We start from the raw sequence: 12,378 nt of genomic DNA on the forward strand, positions 1-12,378 counted from the left end.
ATTCTAGATATAGTCAAGTTGACAACCAGGAACAGCCACTACATAAGAGGAAGCATTTAATTGGAACTTTCATACAGTTTCAGTGCTTTAGTTCATTATCATCATGGCAGGAATCATGGTGGCATTCAGACAGATGCTGGAGCAGCAGCTGAGACCCACGTCCTGATCCATGGGCAGAGAGCGGGAGTACGGGGTGGGGTGGGAGATGGCTCTGGGGCTTGGCATGGACTTTTGAAACCTCAAAGCCTACCTACAGTGACACACTTCCTCCATCAAGTCCATACCTCTGAGTCCTTTCAATTCTTTCAAATAGGGCCACTTGCTGGTGACTAAGCATTCAAATATATGAGACTATGGGAGCCATTCTTATCCAAACCACAACTGATAAGCACCATTAGCTACTGAGCCAATTCCCCAGTCTACAAATTTTAAGTTTTATACAATGAAAGATGCTATAAAGCAATTAGATCCCACATCTCCTGAGACTCAGGGATCACCATGGAAGAAGAGACAGAAAAATTGTAATAGCCAGAGATTTGGGAAGGCCTGAGTGAAGTACGATAGGGACACAGTACTCTTGAACGCCAAGCATAAGACCTACATAAGATGAAATCAATCCACACTCCAGCCTGGCAGAAGGGTTCATGAGCCCCAACCCCAGCTGAGGAGCTACTGACAGTGGACAGCTGATAGGGGAAGGGAGAGCTGGTTTTCTTTCAGGGGTGTGGCCCTGATAGATTGATCATCCTTCAGTGGGTGACCTCACATCCAAGAGTGTATAGGCACACAAACTGGACTCCAAAGTTTATTTTTTTTAAAAAAAAAAAAAAGAAAGAGTGAGAGAACTTGAAGTTGGAAGAGATCTGGGGTTCAGGGGTAGACCTGGGAGGAGTTAGAGGGAGAACTGGGGGAGGTAAACAGGTATGAATTTCTGAATTAATGAAACACATTTTAAAATTATGTATTGGGGGGGTGATAGTTTGAACGAGAATGACCCCCATAGGTTCATGCATGTTTAGGGGTGGGGAAGATTAGGAAATATGGTCTGGTGGGAGGAGATAGGTCACTGGCGTGGGGGAGGGACTTTGAGGTTTCAAAAGCCCACACAAGATACAATCTCTCTCTCTCTCTGCCTCCACCTTGTGGATCAGATGTGAGCTCCAGTCTGATGGTCATGGGCTGACCCCCTGAAATGACAAGCAAGTCACCAACTCAATGCTTTCTTTTCTAACTTGCATTGATCATGGTGTCTCTTCCCAGTAATAGAACAATAACGAAGATGGGCAGAAACCATGGCTTCTTGGAGTCCATGAACACAGCAGTCCTGTCACATCCAGAAGACAGTGTCACTCAGGTCTTCCCCAACCTCTGGCTCTGACATTCTTCCTGTCCTCTCTACTATGATTCCTGAGTCTCCAGAGAAGGCCTAGCCATTGAGAGTGCTTACTGTTCCTGCAAAGGACCTGAATTCGATTTTCAGCTCTCACATCAGGTAGCTTACTGATGCCTCTACAATACATACATATACAGGGTTAAGATTATCTATAAACATAACTATGAACAAATGACAGCAAAATCTGACCAACCAGCTAAAGGAAGGCTATGAGGAAGTGGGGATGGATGTTGGTGCCTGTTTCCCCTGCACTGCTTTTATTCCCCCTGCAAAGATATCCCCTAGTTGCCTTCTGGGAGCTGCCTTTCTCACATCCCAGGCCTGTGTCCTGGGTAACTGTGACCACACCTTAGCTCTAGATGGGGTCATTGGTCTTAAAGGTAAGTAACATTAGGATCAACTCAAAATATAACGTGGACCAGCAGTGAACACTCCTCCAGGCACTTGGATGGAACACAGTGCTTCTTGTGCATTCACCTGTGCTCAGAAGTCCAAGCCTGTGGCAGGATTTTTATTCAAAGAACCTATTAGATAGATGTTAAAGCAAAAGAATTGAGTAAATCAATAAAAAAAATAACAGAAAAGAAAATATAAGGGCTAAGGATGGATTATCATTCATTAGTAGAGTGCTTACCTAGTATACCTTTGATATGATCTCTAGAAACACACACACACACACACACACACACACACACACACACAAAACAATGTAAACTTGAAGACACTGAAGGAAGAAATTGAGGAGGACTCTAGAAGATGGAAAGACCATCTGTATTAGTCAGGATTCTCTAGTTACAGAACTCATGGGATGACTCTATATATTAAGGGTATTTATTTCAATGACATATAGTCTGAAGTCCAACTAATCCAACAATGGTCAGCTGTGGATGGGACGTCCAAGAATCTAGTAGTTGCTCAGTCCCACAATGCCAGTTATTTAAACTGGTCTTCTGTAGAAGTAGGTTCCAACAGATGTGCTGGTAAGTAAGTGCAAGCAGTCAATGAAAAGTGAATCTTCCTTCTTCCAATGTCCTTATGTAGGTGGCTAGCAGAAAGTATGGCCCAGACTAAGGTGTGTACCCCCATGCCTATATCTGGACTTGCTTTGTCCCAGGCTGACCTTGAACTCAGAGATCTGCTTGCCTCTGTCTCCTAGGTTTAAAGTTTTGTGCTACCTTGCGTAGGCCTAAGCTTTTCATGGCCACTATACCTCAAGATCTCCATGTCAAGGCCCAGGTCAGAAACTTGTGTCTTCTAGCCTCAAGATCTGGATCACAGGTGAGCCCTCCAATTCTGCACTGTAGTTTGTTCCAGATGTAGTCAAGGTGATGACCAGGAATAGCCACCACACTGTCCATGCTCATGGATGGTTAGATTAATTCTGTGAAGTCACTATATTCTGGAAATCCACATACAGATTCAACACAATCCCCACCAAACCTCCAACAACATTTTTTCATAACTAGTGAAACAATCCTAAAGTTCACATGGAAGCACAAAGAAACCTAAAGAGCTAAAATCCTTCCCTAATCTTCCCCTTAACCCTAAGCCAAAAGAGCAAGGGCTGGCTTCACCTTATACTACAGAGCCATAGTGACAAAAACAGCAAAGCCCTGGCCCAAAACAACACACACAGCCTGACAGACTACAGCACTGGGAAATGAAGCCGCACAGCCACAATCACCTAGTTTTTAGCAAAAGTGTCAAAAGTACACCTTAGATGAAAAACGGTCTCTTCAAAAGTGGTGCTTGGAAAACGGACTTCCGCAGGGAGAAGAGTGAAATGATCTGAATCTCTCATTCTGCACAGTGTGTGTGTGTGTGTGTGTGTGTGTGTGTGTGTGTGTGTACACATATGTGTGTATGTATGCATGTCTGTGTTGTGAGTAAAAAGATAGGTACATGTAGTTGGTATAGCAAAAGTTATATTTTATTTTGCTGAGGGTTATCACACAAAGTTCACAGTCTAAATTTCACATTATGGTCCTAAGCCTATGTCCCCAAGGCTGCTCACCTGTGTGATGTATCTAAGCTGAAGGTCAGATTCAGTCTCTAATGGTAGTTTTCAATTCAAGGGTCAGGATCTGAGAGAAGATTTTCCAGTCCCAGGGAAGATCAAGGTGATGTCTCTCCAGTGGCCTCAGAAGTCCTGAAGACCTGCAGATACTGTATTGCTCTTCATCTCTGCTTATGCAAGTGGACATGGACATTGTAAAGTTCTAGTCATGTGTCGGTTATCACTGGATTCTGGTTATCAGGTGCAGCCTTGAGTGTAGTGGGATCCTAACTAAGCTAATTTTACATGTCTAAAAGACATTTTTTTTTACTCTGCTCATCACTGTGTATATGTATAGTATGTGTGTATATGTGTAGTGTGTGTGTCTGTGACATGTATATGTGTAGTGTGTATATTTGTAAATATGTATGGTATATGTATGAATGTATAGTGAGTATGTGTGTATATTGTATGTGTAGAATTTAAGCACATGTAGAGGACAAAGGAGGACATTGGATTTCATCATTTTTTATTTCATTTAAAATATTGTATTTTATTACAGTTATTTATATGTGCATGGGGAGGCCAGAGGACAACTTGTGGGAATTGGTTTTCTCTATTCACCTTGTGGATCTCAGGGATGGAACTCAGCTCACCAGGTCTAGTGGCAATTTCCTTTACCCAGTGAGCCACCTCAACAGCCCTCCACCTTATTTCTGAGATAGAGTCTCTCACTGGCTCTCGATGTTGTTGTTTCATCTGGACTGGCTGGCCAGGAAGCCTCTGGGATCCGGTGTCTCTGTCCTCCAATGCCGAGTTGCAAGCCTTTGTGGCCATGGTCAGCTTTTACATGGGTGCTGGGGTTTTGAACTCAGGTCTTGCTTTCACAGCTAGTGCTTTTACCCACTGAGCCGTGGCCCCCCACTCCAGACACCCCCCACCCCAGACAAACCATACACACACACACACACACACACACACACACACACACACTGAAATCAGGCTCTCCATATGAGAGAAAACATGTCATATTCACCTTTTTCATTCTGGCTTTTGTTTAAGAGAATGATTTCCCATTCCATCTCTCTCCCACAGATAAGATACCATGGTTTTCATTTTTTCTTTATGCCTAAATAAAATTCTATTGTGTATGATGCACCACAATTTCTTTCTCCGTTCTTCTGCTGATGGGCATCTCGGCTGGTTTCATTTCTTAGCTATTGTGAATAGTGCAGCAGTAAATATGAGTGTGCAAAGACCTTTGGTAGGCTGAGAATCCTTCGGGAGTATAGACTCAGGGGGCAGGGTGGCTACAACATGATGTAGTTTTGTTTTTTTAGGAGCAGCAACACTGGCTCCCACAGTTGCTGTACCCATTGTGTGAGGTCTCGATTGGTCACTTGGTTACCTTACAGTAGCTCCTCTAACGCCAGTGAGGTAGTCTCAGAATTGGAAAAGAGTGTTGAACACTATTTTTAAATGTTTAATAGCTATGTGCATTTCTTCTTTTAACAACTTTTGATTAGATAGTTTGGTTAGGGGATAACTTTAGTAGCTCTTCATATATTCTGGGTACTAATCCCATCTGCTATGGAGGTGCTCCTGCTATGGAGGTGCTCCTGCTATGGAGGTGCTCCCTATTCTGTCTCTTACACCCCGATGATGATGATGATGATGTTCCCAATTGCAGAGTCGTTGTCTACACTGTCTGCAATGGCAAGCCAAATACTGTGCCTAAAGACCCCCTTTCTCTCCTCCCACAACATTCTTCTCTAGGAAGAGTAGATATTTGGTTAAGGCGATGCCAGGCTCAATCAGCACCCTCCACTAGACCTGCCTGAACTGCCATTAATGGCTCTATAGCACCCTCAGGATCTGACCTCCAACCCTTGAAAGCCCATTCCAGTGAAGAACAGTTTGGAGGTAAGGATGCTTGGCCCTAAGATAAAACTGTGATAAAATCACTAAGGGTTGGAGGGGGCTGGGGGGAGAAGTTACGGTGTAATCACTGTGGCTTGTTTACACAAGAGTGTGGAATGTGCTCACGACTCTTTAAACTCAGACCAGCTAAATTTCTAAGGAGTTCAAAAGCTAAGGGTAAACACTTAAATGGTTTTAAAGATTACCAAGGTATGGTTGTTCTGAGGTCTCTGGCATTCTGGGAAAAAATTTGGGGGAGGTTGAGTGTGTTAGAGTCTCAGAAGGTCACTCATCCTGCATTTCTATGTGGGTGCTTTCGATGTCAAATGTTACGGCACTAGTAAAATTATTAGCTTGGACTTTTGTTTCTGAAGGTGTGAAATTTTCCTGCTTTTTGTTTTGTTTGTGCTTTGGAGCTTTGCTTTGCCCAGCTGGGAAATGGGACCCAGAGCCTGGCACATGGTTGACAACAATTTTAATTGGTTAGGATGATCTACTTCAACATTCTGCCCCCTGCTCCCCCAAACAGGGATTTTCTATGTAAAAGCCCTGGCTATCCTAGAAGTCACTCTGTCGGCCATGATGACCTTGAGCTCAGAGGTCTGCCTGCCTCTGCCTCCCAGCTGCTTGGACTAAAGGTGTGCAATACCCAGTCATTTCCAACAAACTTACTCTGCAAAGACATAAACCCTGGGACTTGGGGACATGACTTAGTCAGAAAAGCACCTGCTGTGCAAATGTGAACACATGAGTTTAAACCCAAACCCCACAAAAAAGCCAGATGGTGTATAACTGTAATCCAATGTCAGGAGGGTAGAAATAGGGGTTCCCTGCAGCACTGTGGTAAGCCAGCCTAGTTCAGTCTGTTAGCTCTGGGTTAAGTGACAGAACCTACCTTAAACAGTAAGATGGAAGGGCCTGAAAAGAAAGTGTTATGAGTGGATACTGCTCTTGTGGAAGACACGGATTTGGTTTCTGGAACACACACGGGATCATAACCACCTCAAAGATAGGATACACAAAAATTCATACTAGTGCACACGTGTGCACTTAAAATATAAATAAATCCTTTAAAAATAAGAAGAAGATGGAAAGCAGTGGAAGACGATGCCTGACATCAACCTGGCCTTGACACGCCCAAACATGCATGTGCACATCCAGAAGAAAAGAATTGGTCCCTGGAACTTTTGACTTCCACTTATGCACCGCAGGACATGGGCACTCCTACACACACGTTAATAAGATAAAATAATAAATTATATTTTTTTGAAGAAAGGTCTTCATTGTAGCCCAGGCTGACCTAGAACTCACTATATAGCCTGACTTTAAACTCATGGCAGTCCCTCTTAGCTCCCCAAATATAGGTATGTGCCCAGCTAGTGTGTGTGTGTGTGTACTAGGCTGGATGCTGGATTCAAAGAGATATACATGTGTGTATCTGTGTGTTTAAAATATTGCATAACAGCTAGAGATACCAATATGCACCTATAATCCCAGCCTTCCTTTATTTACTAATTTTTTTGAGACAGGATCTTGTATATCCAAGGCTAGCTCTAATCTTACTATGTATCCAAGGATGACTTAAACTACCAGTCCTCCTAAATTCTGAGATTACAGGTGTATACCACCATGCCCAAAGGAATTTTTTTATTCTTAAGTTTGGATGTTCTCTTTAATCCTTAGGTTTTGTTTTGGTTTTGGCTTTGTTTTGTCTGGCAGTGCTGGAGGTGGGGCCCAGGGCTAAGAGAATGGTCTCTCACTGAGCTACATCCCTATCCCAAATACTCAGTTCTGGCTAGGGAGATGGTTCAGTGTTTAAGAGCATGCTGCTCTTACAGAGGACATAAATTGGGTTCCTAGCATCTACATGGTGCCTCATAACTACCCGTAACTCCCTGGGACCGTGCCTTTTTCTGGTCTGTGTAGGCAATAACGCCAGAGCATGAACATGCACACATACCCTTAAAAATCAAAATGTAAAAATTAGTCCTCATCTGAGAATTTCTTCTTTTTAGTTTTTAGATTTTTTTTTTTATGCGTGTGAGTGTTTTGCCAGCAAGAGAAGCTACGGAGGTCTAAAGACTTTGGATCCCCTAGAACTGGAGTTGGAGGTGGTGTCAAGATACCTTGTAGGTGCTGGGAATGGAATCTGGGTCTTCTGCAAGAGCAGCAAGAACTTTTGCATGACGAGCCTTCTCTCCAGCTGCTATCTAGGGATTTCTTAAACTTGTTTCTTGATGAAGAATGAGAGAATACCAAGAGAGTAAGAAATGGCCGGGCTGGGTGTGGGGTGATGTTGATGGGACGCAAAATTATAACCAGTTACGTCTGCACTCTCTTAGAGATGAACTTAAAGTCTAGATGGGGAAAAGGTCAGATTGTGCCCTGTGTTTCCGTAGCTGAGGTGTTCCTGTAGCTTTATGGATTAATGAGGAGGGAAGGGCCAAGAGCCCAAGGGGATAGAGCTGGAGAAAATGACCCCATTGTCAGACTAGCCCCCCAGGGCACAGGCAGCAGACCAAGACACAGCCTCCCAAGGACACCTAGTACTCTTGGGCAGACAAGCTGGAAGCACCTTTGTTCTGAACCATGAGCTTATTAGGAGCAAGACTGAAGCCAGGAGTTGGGGGTTTCGAAAGCACGGATCAGTTCCTCAAAGGAAGAGGCTGCTGAATGTGAACAGAGTGTCCCAGTCAAGTAGTTTGAGGGTCAAGTTAGTATGCAGGAAGAACACAAACCAACCAACCAACCAAAAACAACAAAGAAGACTTCAGGCAGATGCGCAGAAGAAAAGACTCCAGGCAGATGCCCAGCCCCACCACCTGGCAGCAGATGATCCCAAGGCTCTTTGTGATTGGACAGGAGGGAAACAATTTCAGGTTACCTCAACTGAGTCTAAGGGTTCTGTCTTCCCTCAGTGTTTGTTCATGGTGAAGCTGTTCTAAGAGCCCAACAGACACCCAAACTCTTGGTGTCATATCTACACCTATGTGTGCCCTCCCATACACTAACTATGATACTAACACAATGTACAGCGCTCTGTTAAACTGTATTTCCTAAGGAATAATGACAAGTAACATAGGTACATCTCAGTACAACATAATTGTCTTCAAATATTGTAAAAAACCAAGTTCAATTCCCCGCACCCACATCAGACAACTCAAAACTTCCAGGGTATCCTATACCCTCTTCTGGCCTGTGTAGGAACCTGCACGCATGCATACATACCAACACACAGACTCGTATATACATAATGAAAAAAAAAATTAGTCTTCTGTGGGACTCCTAACAGGGTGATCAAGGGCTGCTGTCTCTGAGTCTTTTGCCTGCTTTTGGGACCCTTTTCTTCCTCTGGTTGTCTCATCCAGCCTTAATCTGAGGGAGGTGCCTAGGTTTATTGCAACTTGATATGCCATGTTTAGTTGATACCCCGGGAAGGCCTGCCCTTTTCTGAAGGGAAGTGGAGGAGGAGATTGGGAAGTGGGGGGATGGGGAGGCACTGGGATGAGAGGAGGAAGGGGAACCTGCTGACAGGGTGTAATATATCAGAGAAGAAGAAAACAAATACCCTCGGCTTCCCGTGTTGACCCATCTCTTTAATCCCATTGCTCAGGAGGCAGAAGCAGACTCCTGATTGAATTCCAGGCCAGCTTGGTCTACATAGGTAGTTCCAAGCTAGCCAGGGCTATAGAGTGAGATCCTGTCTCGGATCAACCCGTGGGCATGGCACTATAGAATACAGTGCCAACCGAATATCGAGACATAGTACTTTTCAGCTTGTCCGCTGTATTGCTGGGCCACTGAAGGGCTTCAGAGACACCACTTGTTCTGATGGGCTTCGGAAGCTGCTTCCTCATGGTCGGAATCCAAGCTTTGTGGATTGTTTCTAGCTGAGAAGGCCAAGAAAGACAAAAGTGCTGATCAGAGACCACATGAGGGGTAGCACAAAACCTCTCACTCCAGGAATGGTAGAGCCAGCTGGGGATGAGGGGGCACCCTGAACTCAGGTTCAAGAAACTTGAATTTAAGTTTTATTTCTACAACTTGCCATTCATAAGCAAGCCATGCACCCAAGAGTAATTCATTCTTAAATATTCTGTAAACATGCATGGTTAAGAACTGTGTCCAGCGTTGGGCCTCATGTCCTTTGGGTTTTCCAGTCATTTTCCTTATCCTATGTTTACTGTTTACATACATGTTTATTTGTATGAACCCAGGATTGAACTCAGGTCATCGCAGGGCTGCCGCAGACTCTGTCCTGTGATTCCCATACACACTCCAGTCTGTCTGCATCCACAGTTCTTCACGTGATTCAGGTCCATCCCCCTCTGTGCCTCTCCTATTTCTAAGTTTTGAGAGCCTTGGTCACCGCTTACTTGTGTAATGGGATTCTGTATTTTGAGATTTTAGTAGGTTGCCCTCTCCTTCGGCTTCTCTCTATTCCTCTCCTTCAAACAGCCAGTTAGCTCAGAACTATAATCATGGGAAGTCTGCGACAGTGCAGAAGGTAGAAGCAAGCAAAGCCAAGAAGTTGGGAGGAAAATTAAGGGGTTAGAAGAGGAAAGGAAGTTATTTACAGGTACAGATAGTGTTTACGGAAGACACAGAGCATCTTAGTGAAGGCAAAAGGTGGGGGAAAGGCCTCAGGGAACCCCAGATCAGCAAGGAGCCTGGTTCTGCCTCCTGGTAGATTACAAAGTCCCTAGGAAGGGGTGGCTGCTGGCTGGTCCAGGCTAAGTGAGTACAGGCACATTCGAGAAGATGGCCTGATCTCCTGATGTACAATTGCTGTTAACAGCATTGCTGGACTAGGAGGAATCACGTAGGTAGGGTCAGTAGCTGCAGGAGTAATACAACATGCCAGCCTCCAGTTCTGTCCTCCACGGGGTGAGATCCTGGAGTCCTGCTGGTGAAACTGCCTGGCTAAGATCACACAGTTGCTAACCAGGTCTCTGCAGGACTGCAGAAGTTCTGGACCTTGACAGCCCTACTAACTTCCAAGTAGAAAATGGCATCCTTTGGTTCCCAAAGTATGAAACTGTACCCTGTGCCCTGGCCTGGGGGCAGCTTATCTGGGGGCGGGGGTGGGGCGGGGCTCTGTTCTTATGAGCAGGGCTCTAACTCTAAGGGTGTCCTCCAGCCTCACAGAGCCATGTGACAATGCTTCTGACCTCCCATTTGTGAGCCAGAGGCACAATACCTCTCTACCTCAGAAATCCCTGAGAAGTCTAAGAGAAGGTATTAGGGATGATGTAAATTGTGCTGTACAGAAAATGTCCCCACTTGGGAATGATATCAATAAGTGTATGAACAGTAGCACTTTAACCACAGCCCCAGGCCCTGCTGAACCTTTGAGGACTGTCAGTTCTGGGAGGCTGAGCTCTGCTGTCCCAGCCCCAGCAGCAGCCTGCTCCCTTTCACTAGAACATCTTGTCCCACCTCTCTGTGTACTTTCCCCTTTCAAATTCATATTGTCCTCTCTCTCTCTCTCTCTCTCTCTCTCTCTCTCTCTCTCTCTCTCTCTCTCTCTCTCACACACACACACACACACACACACACACACACACAATGTCTCTTTCCCTCCCTCCTTTGGCCCCTTCCTCCCTCTCTGCTTCTCTGCTTCCCTTTCCAACCCTACTCTAGTCAGGTCTCACTGTCACCCTGGCTGGCCTGGAACTCACAATGTAGACCAGGCTGGCCTTGAACTCATAGAGATGTGACTGTCTCTGCCTCCAGAGTACAGGGGATCAAAGGCATGTTCAGCCATACCCAGCTAATCTAAACTCAATGAAATATGTTGCCTTCTCTTTAGGGTCTTCTGGGACCGCACCCTACCTAAGCGTCTAGGTGACAAATTCCTTCTCTAGGTAGTCATACAGTTCATATTAGAACTGAGATCTCCTAGGCCCACTTCCTCCTCCCCCCGGGCCCCCCTCGTCCTCCCCTTCCCCAATTAGCCAGGTGTTGTAGCTCACATCTGTAATCTCAGAACTTTGGGGTCAGAGTCAAGTGAGCTACCCCAAGTTCAAGGCCGATCTGTACAGTAGAGTAAGACCATGTTTCAATCCAGAGACCAGAGCCTCTCTCAACTCTCATCAGAAAAGCTTCTCCTTGCCACAGATGGCAATCAACACTGAAACCCTCGGCTGATCAATAAGCAGAGAATGAGACTGTGGAGTTCTCAGCACTAAATGGGACACTCCCATCCCTCCCTCCCAGGTACAGAGATCTTTGTGGAAGGGGAGCTGGAAAGAGTCTAAGAGCAAGGGGGCAGTCAATAACATTAAGGAGATAGTGTTTTCCAGACATGATGGAGGAAGTTGCACATATGAATCCACAGTGATTGTGATAACATGCTGAAGACTTATTCAACTCAAGCCAGACAACATCCTAGCATAGAGGGAGAAGGTGGCTATGAAAGCCCACCCCTAGCTCAGGAACTCTTGGCATTTGATTGCTGCTGGAAGAGGAGGAGTCAATTTTCTTTAATTATGTGACTCCTGTGTCTGATACACACCAAGGCACACTCCCTAATCAGGCTAGGCAACAAAAACTGGAGGAGGAGAGGGGGGAGGAGGAAGAAGAAGAGGAAGGGGCGGGGAAGGGGAGTAATCTCAGACTTGGATGGGAAGGGATGGGAGGGTAGAGAGTGGTTAGAGGAGGTTGGGGGTGAATATGCTTAAGATGCATTGTATATAGTTCTCAAAGAATTCATAAAAGTATTGTTTAAAGAGAGGTTAATGAATTAAACTAGCAAGCATACATTTACTATGCTAATCTGCTGAACACCAAGAGTCTAGCCACACACATGGGTGTTTCTCCTAGTAATGGCACGATTGACTCAAGAGCTACAGCTCACTGCTATTGCCTAGCATCCCAAGACATTACTGCAGACTGCTAGCTCAGGAAACGAAGAAATTGTATGTATATGTGTGCGTGCTTGTGTGCATACTGGTTATATACATGTGTATGCATGAATGTGTTAGCTAAACGGAAAACCTCCGTTGTCATTCCCCAAAATGCTATCACCTTTGAGACAAGGAATCTCATAATGTTTGACTGTCAGACC

General features: G+C 45.0%; 1 long non-coding RNA gene across 2 annotated transcripts in view; it reads left to right on the plus strand.

The window, feature by feature from the left end:
* Gm35574 overlaps positions 1 to 12,378 on the plus strand; it is a 29,558-nt gene that overhangs the window by 9,458 nt on the left and 7,722 nt on the right. Inside the window, exons 2-5 of one of the 2 annotated variants that reach the window (XR_379535.2) lie at positions 1,261 to 1,492; positions 2,550 to 2,671; positions 3,469 to 3,651; positions 5,166 to 5,312. This is a non-coding gene — a long non-coding RNA (predicted gene, 35574). Of the gene's footprint in view, positions 1 to 1,260; positions 1,493 to 2,549; positions 2,672 to 3,468; positions 3,710 to 5,165; positions 5,313 to 12,378 lie in introns of those variants that run through there. The other variant, XR_379536.2, reaches the window with a different exon arrangement.

The sequence above is a fragment of the Mus musculus genome, chromosome 9, assembly GCF_000001635.26.
Source record: "Mus musculus strain C57BL/6J chromosome 9, GRCm38.p6 C57BL/6J".
Lineage (NCBI taxonomy): Eukaryota > Metazoa > Chordata > Mammalia > Rodentia > Muridae > Mus > Mus musculus.